Raw genomic sequence first — 7,776 nt, 5'->3', positions numbered from 1 at the left:
TCCATCAGGAAATCCCCTTCCAGGGACACCGCCTCTTGGGGAGGGGCGGAACTTCGGGCCGGGGAAAACCGGAAGGAGGATCTGAACCTTGAGGGGAGGGAAGACCCCGCACAGGGGGACCTGCCCCCCCCCCCAAAAAGCCCAGGCAGTCTTGGACTGCATCAACCGAGGGAGAACATCCGGGTCGCGAGAGAAGTCACAAATGTCGGTTTCCGTTGCATTTAGTGAAGCCGCAGTTGGAATGATGGGCGCAACTGATGACCACGATACGAAAAACCCTAGAAAGTCTGCAGAGAAGAGCAAGAAAGACGGGAAAAGATATGTATGGTGAAAAGACTGAGGGAGGGGGTATTTCCAGCCTCTGGCATAGAAGGATTGGGGGGGGGGGGAGAATGTGAGAAGTGTTTTCCAGTACTTGAGGGGCTTTTGTGGGGGAGGGGTTGACTACTTTTCCAAAGCCTCCGAGGACAGGAGAGGAAGCTTCGTAAAGAAAGACCGGAGCTAGAAGTAAGGAGGCCAATTAAGCAATCGTGCTATGGTCACTCTTAGAAAAGGGTTCTTTATTTGTAGCCCGTAAATTGAGTGTAAACTGTTGTGTCTACTTATATTGTGTACAGTTGACCTCTCCCCTTTTCTAAAAGTTCTGTAAGGGACCTACATAAGCACACCATTGTGCCTACTGTCTTCTTTTATTATTACTTTCTATGTTATGTTTATATAAACTATCCTATACTTGATTGACAAATAAATGAAATAAAATAAAGCAATGGAACAATTGTCCTCATGGAGTTGTGGCTGCTCCATCACTGGAGGGTTTCAAAAACAGACTAGACAACCTTTTGACCAGGATGATGTACAGTATAAGCTCTCGTGACTTAAATTGGAGGTTGGACTAGAAGGCCTCCGAGGTCCCTCCCAGCCCTATGATCCTATGTTGCAGGTCCAGGTGATCTTCGCTCTAAATGAAAAGGCTCAAAGGCTCTTGTGGCCTGTCAGAGAGGGGTGTCTAATCAATAGAACATTTCTAATTTTTTTATTCAGAAGAAGGAACTCAAATACAGATTTGACCAAATGCTTTAAAGCGTCTCCAACCTTTTTTTTTTTTAAATTTTTTAAATTATTTTATTATTAAAATGAAAACATTTACATCATATACAACATATGGTACACTTCGAAACATAAGAACAAACAATACAGAAAAGGGAAAAAAGAAAAAACAAAAACAAAAGAAAAACATATAGACAAATACGGGTAAAAGTGTCGGCGAGTAAACAGGGGAGTTGTATTGAGAACGAAAATTGGGTCCAATTGTATGTGCTCATTACCATGTTTCGAGGATTGTATCAGAAAGGTTCAATGCCAGCGTTGAAATAAACACATTGCGGAGAAGTTAACAGATATTAATAAATCTTCATATCTAAATATATATAACGTCTCGTGTTATTTTATGAGATAATAAGATAGTTTATACCAGATTTGTAACAGTTCGAGGTAGTGTCAAAAATCACAATCTTATAGCCTATTGTTCTCGCTTTTGCTTCCTAGCCAGTTATAAAAAGGGTCCCAACACTCGTTAAACGTAGCGGAGGATTCATTTCTAACTTGTGACGTCAATTTTGACATTTCTGCACAGTATAATATTTTTTTAATTATTACTTCATTTGGGGGTACTTCTTCGTTCTTCCACCACTGCGCATATGTGAGTCTAGCTGCGGTCGTTAAATGAATGATTAGGTGTACTTGGGATTTCGATAGATTTTGTCTGATTATGCCCAATAGAAAGCATTCAGGAGTTTTGTCAAGTGATAAATTTAACATTTCATCGATCCAAATTCCGATCTTATTCCAAAATAGATTAGCTTTGGTACATTGCCACCATAAGTGGAAGTAAGTGCCCAATTCTCGTTGGCATTTCCAACAATTTGGAGAGAGTTTGTTATTTGATTTAGTTAATTTGATTGGGGTAATATGCCATCGGTAATACATTTTGATCAGATTTTCTTTATAGGAAGTGGCGATAGTCAATTTATAATTCCTAGTCCAGAGTGTTTGCCACTCCTCCTCTTTAATCTCGTTTTTGAGGTCCAGGTTCCATTTCTTAACGTTAATTTTAGTATTAAAGTGGTCCAATTCATTGTAAGTTAAGTAACAATAGAAATTTTTAATTAGCTTTTCTTGAGGGCCTATACATAGCTTGTCTAGAAGGGCATTTTTCCTTATCCCAGATATTTTTTTGTCTTTGTTGTATTTAGATTGGATCTGGAGGTATTCCCACCATTCCACTTTTTGACCCAAATTTTCTAGTTCTAGCCTTGTTTTAATTGTCCCATTTGAGTTTAGAATGTCATTACTGTATATCTTATTATGTTGTTTCTTTTGTATAAATTTGGATGTACGTAGGCTTCTAACGGGGCGTACCACATGGGGGTTCCTTTATATAATTTAATTTTGATTTTTTTCCAAGTGTTGATTAGTGATTTCCTTATCAAATGGTTAGAGAAATATTTGTGGGTTGTCGGTTTTTCGTCCCAGAGATAATAGTGCCACCCTAAATGGAGGTCGTGGCCTTCTAAGCTAAGAAGTCTGGTATTAGTTAGACTCATCCACTCTCTTGTCCATGCCAGGGAAGCGGCAATATAGTAATCCTTCCAGATTGGAAGACCCAGTCCTCCCTCTTCTTTCTTACCTTGTAAATATTTCAGTCGAATTCGGGGGCGTTTGTTTTGCCAAATGAAATTGTTAGTTAATTTAGTCAGATTATTAAAAAAAAACCTGTTTTAATTGTATGGGGATTGTTTGAAATAAAAACAGAATTTTGGGTAATGTATTCAGTTTAATGGCTGCAATCCTCCCAAGTAGGGAAAGTTGTAAGTTCCTCCATTTTGACAAGTCTGCTTGTATTTGGTCTATTAGAGTATCATAGTTGTTTGATTTTAAGCTAGACACTCTGTTTGTCAAATTGATGCCGAGGTATTTAATTTTTGTAGCTATTTGAATGTCCAATTTAGCTGATAATATATCTTTCTGTGATTGTCGCATATTTTTGGTTAGAATTTGGGTTTTAGTTTTATTTATTTTGAGGCCTGCCACTGTACCATAATCTTCCAGGACTTCTAATAATTTGGGACCTGAGTCTAAAGGATCTTCTAAAATAAATACCAGGTCGTCTGCGAAAGCTTGGAGTTTATAGGTTTCTTTCTTACAATTTAATCCCCTTATATCTTCCTTGTCTCTAATAATTCTCGTTAGTACTTCAAGGGTTAAGATAAATAATAAAGGGGACAGTGGACATCCTTGTCTTGTACCCTTGTAAAGAGAGATTTTTGTCGATGTGTCCCCATTGAGAATAATATAGGCTGATTGGACAGAGTAGATGGCTTTTATTGCATTTATAAATTTGGGACCAAATTCCATATATTCTAGTTGTTTAATCATGAATTTCCAGGACACATTGTCGAAAGCCTTCTGGGCGTCAAGAAATATTAGCGCCACTTGTTTTTCGTTATGAGCTTCATAATACTCCAGTGTGTCTAACACAATTCTGATATTATTTTTAAGCTGTCTCCCGGGAAGAAAACCATTTTGGTCCGAATGTATAAAATAGTTTAGAAATCCTTTGATTCTATTCGCTAGGATAGAGGTGAAGATTTTATAATCGGCGTTTAAAAGAGAGATCGGGCGGTAATTAGATATATCTGTATGGTCTGTATCTTTTTTTGGAATTAACGCTAGGTTTGCTTCTGTCCATGAAGTTGGGATTTTACCTCTGTCTAAGGCCTCATTCAGTGTTTCTAACAGGGCCTTTTCCATTTCTATAGGCAGATCTTTATATAGTTCTATGGGAAGCCCATCCGGCCCTGGTGCTTTATTGTTTTTTTGATTTTTAATTGCTTCCTTTAATTCCGTGTCGGTGATCGGTTTATTTATTATGTTGACCATTTCTTGTGGAACTTTAGGTAGTTTGGCCTGTTCTAGAATTTCTTGCATTTTTAGCTCTTGAGTGTTATTTTGTGTAATATCAGTATACTCGTAAAGTTTACTGTAGAAATCGCCAGCAATCTTTTTCTTCCTTTCCAGGTCGTGACATAGTTCCCCATTTTTGTTTTTAAGACAATTTATAAGTTTCTTTTCTTTTTGCTTTCTGAGTTTATTGGCTAACCATTTGCTAGGTTTATTGGCATTTTCAAAATTATATTGGTTAGTTCTTTTAATTTGTTGTGCCAAATTTTGTTGATCTATTAGATTTAGTTGATGTTTGATTTGTAGCATGTTTTGTTTAATTTCTTTTTTGGGGGGAAATTTCTGGAGTTCTTCTTCTAAGGCCCTATAATCTTCCTCTAATTTAGCCGATTTCTGTTTTTTTAGCTTAAATTCTTTGGCCATATATGAAATCGCTATCCCTCTGATAACAGCTTTGGCTGTGTCCCAAACATTTTGAAGATTTGTATGGTCTTTGGGGTTTTCTTGAAAGAAATAGTTCATTTCAGTTTGGAATTTTACCTTAAACTCTTCCTGAGTTAATATGGATTTTTGAAGAGACCATCTGCAGCACTGTTTAGATCCTTTCCAAGTTACTTTGAGTGCATTATGGTCTGAGATGTAACTAGAATCGATCTCTGTCGAATAAATTTTGGTATTAATTTCTGTTGTTACCCAAACCATATCTAATCTTGACCAAGATTGGTGCCTATCGGAATAGAAGGTATATTTTTTAAGATTGGGGTTTCTATCTCTCCAACTGTCTTTCAATTTTAGTTCTTTAATTAATTCAAAGAAAGCTTTCGGTAATGTTCTTTTCTTTTGTTTGGTCATCTTGTCATTTTTATAATCCAGTTCGGGATTAATTATACCGTTAAAGTCTCCTACTAGACAGATATTGTCTGTGGAGTGCTCTTTAATAATATTTAACAATCTTTTATAAAATCTTTCTTGGCCTTCATTCGGAGCGTAGATATTAATTAGTGTTATTGTATCTCGTTCTATATTTAATTCTAAGATTAAAATTCTGCCCTCCCTATCTTTGTATTTCAATTTAGCTTGGATGTTCGAATTGATGTAGCATATTACACCCCTTTTTTTCTCTGCGGCCAAAGATGTAAACAACTTCCCAAGTTTATTTCTTTGGAGTAGATGTTCAAATTTATGTTTAATATGGACTTCTTGCATTGCAATGATGTCGAAATTTAATTTAGCAATTTTATTTAAAATTTGATTTCTTTTTTGGGGGGCATTCAGTCCATTTATATTAATTGTATATAACTCGATTCCCTTGTTTGGTTTTTCCTGAGCCAGGTTTAGGTTATCTATATTTAGGTCTTGTTGCCCTAGTACTTCTTGTTTCTTTTAGATATCCTGTATAGCCATTATTACCTGAGGTTAAACTATCAGTGGCCTGACTTCCCTCCAAACTGAGTAGGGTCTGCTCTGTGGATGGTGGACTGGTTGGTTGGGGGTTCCTTGTTTCTTTCCTCTCTTGTATATCGGAAGACCGTTCAGTGGGGAAGTTTTTATCGTAAAATTCTTCTGCCTTTTCGACCGAATCGATTTTTAGCTTTCTGTCTTGCCAGGTCACTAGCATGCCCTCGGGGACCAGCCATCTAAAGTTTACATTGTGCCTGGTCAGTTTGGCTGACAAAAAGGTGTAGGGTCTACGTAGATCTCTGACGTGTTTTGGAACTTGTTTAAGGATTACCAATTGTCTCCCCTTGAATTCTATGGGGTCATCCCTAGCTCTGTGCAATATTTCGTCCCTAACCGATTTTTTAACAAATTTGATGTGTACTTCTTTAGGGAGGTTATGGCGTCTAGCGTAGTTGGTATTTATCCGGTAAACTTCATCTATTTCGTTGAGCATTGTATCCTTTTCAATGCCCAGAGCCTTTGAAAGAATATCGGCCATAGTGTCTGGTAGGTCTTCACTTTTCTCCTCCCTAAGATTTTGGAATCTAAGATATTGATTCGCTTTCTCGCTCTCTAATTGTATCACTGTATTTTCAAGTTCTCTGTTGGCAAGGACTAGTTTATCTGTCAGGTCTTCCAATTGTTTATGGTCCTGGTCAATTTTGTCTTCTAGATCTTGAATCCTTTTATCTTGTTTAATCATTTGCTGTTCGAAAGCCTCATGCCTTTTGTCCATATTTTGCATCCTCTCTTTTAGCTCTGCTGTGTCATTTCTAACCTCACCAAGTTCTTTTTTGATATCTTGGTGGTTCTTAAGCATTAGCTCCTGCATTTGAAGAAGAGTGGCTTGAAGGTCTTTATATGAGCTAGATCTTTCTCTGGGTAACATATCTTCCAGAGATCTCTGAGTAGAGGGACTCGGTATGGCTGAAGTAGATTGATTGGTTGGTTTCCTCCCAGAACCCACTCTGGACAAATTTGAAAGGCTTGTCATTTTTCCGATGGACCACCAACTAGCCCACTTGTACAATTGTCTTATGGTCCGATCCAGAGTTTAGTTTAAATAGTATATACTGCTGGACTTTTAGTTGTTATAGAAGCGAGAGGGCAGTTCCAGATAAATCTATCGAAGGGCCTTAGTACAAATAGCAATGGAAAACTATAACCAGTTAAAGGAGGTAGAAGAAGAGATAGTGAATAAGAAAGTAATAAGATAGGTTAATTTCAGTTGTTTTATATGAATATAGATTATAAGAGTGGTTCTTCTTTCTAGTGAAAGAGAAAAAGGAAGGGAAGAAGAGGCGAAGGGACAGGATCAAGCCGGTTTTATATTAATTACTTATATATATTGTATAGTTTAAGTATATAGATTATTAAGAGGATAAGGCCTAAACTTGATTGAAGTTAGTTTCTGAGAAAAATTATCTCTTACTAAATACCAAAAGAAAATCACTAGATAGAATAATACATATAAACTTAATCAGAATAATACAATGCGTAAATCTTATCTAATATTCCTTTTGTTAAACTATAATAACTTTATACTTAATATATAATATTCAAAAGAGAGAATCACTTAAGGGGTTAGTATTATAATCAAATAGCCTATGAGGGAATCAATGAGTTAATGGACTCCTAACAGATTATTCTATACATGGGGAAATTAAGTTCAGTTAATATGTACAGTAATTAGTTAAATGGTACACTGGATAATTAGTTAGATGATTAATTCATTAAAATAAGTTCAATAAGTTCAATAAATTTTAAATATCAGTTAATATGTACAGTGATTATTTAGATGATACACTTGGGCAGCACTGAGTGAAAAGGATGGGCTGCATAAGAATTATATAATATAGTTAATATATCTTTTAATTTTTATATTATTTATTATAACATTAAACGTTTTTGGGACTGCATTATTAGCTGGCCAAAGCTAAATGTGGCTCTCATGTTGCAGCTTGAAAACGTCCACTTTTTATGCTGTGAAAGACGGGAGCTCTTGAGGGCATCTGGGAAGCCCAAAAGGAATTGGGGTAAAAGAGCCCCCACCCCCTTTTCACTAAATGAACTGTTGTAAGTCCTCAACTTACAACAGTTCATTTAGTGACCATTAAAAGGTACAACGGCCGTAAAAAAAAGACACATCACCATTTTTCACACATGACTGTTCCAGCATCCTCATGCTCAGGTGATTTCCATTTGGGTGCTTGGCAACTGACTCATATTTATGAGGTTTGCAGAATCCTGTGGTCACATGGCCTCTTTTGCAACTTTCTCAAAGTCAATGGGGAAACCAGATTCACTTAAGTGTGTTACTGATTTAACAACTGCAGTGAATCACTTAACAACAGCATGAATGCTCGTAAAATGGGG

This window comes from Erythrolamprus reginae, chromosome 2, assembly GCF_031021105.1.
Source record: "Erythrolamprus reginae isolate rEryReg1 chromosome 2, rEryReg1.hap1, whole genome shotgun sequence".
NCBI lineage: Eukaryota > Metazoa > Chordata > Lepidosauria > Squamata > Dipsadidae > Erythrolamprus > Erythrolamprus reginae.
This window is presented reverse-complemented; position numbering follows the sequence as displayed.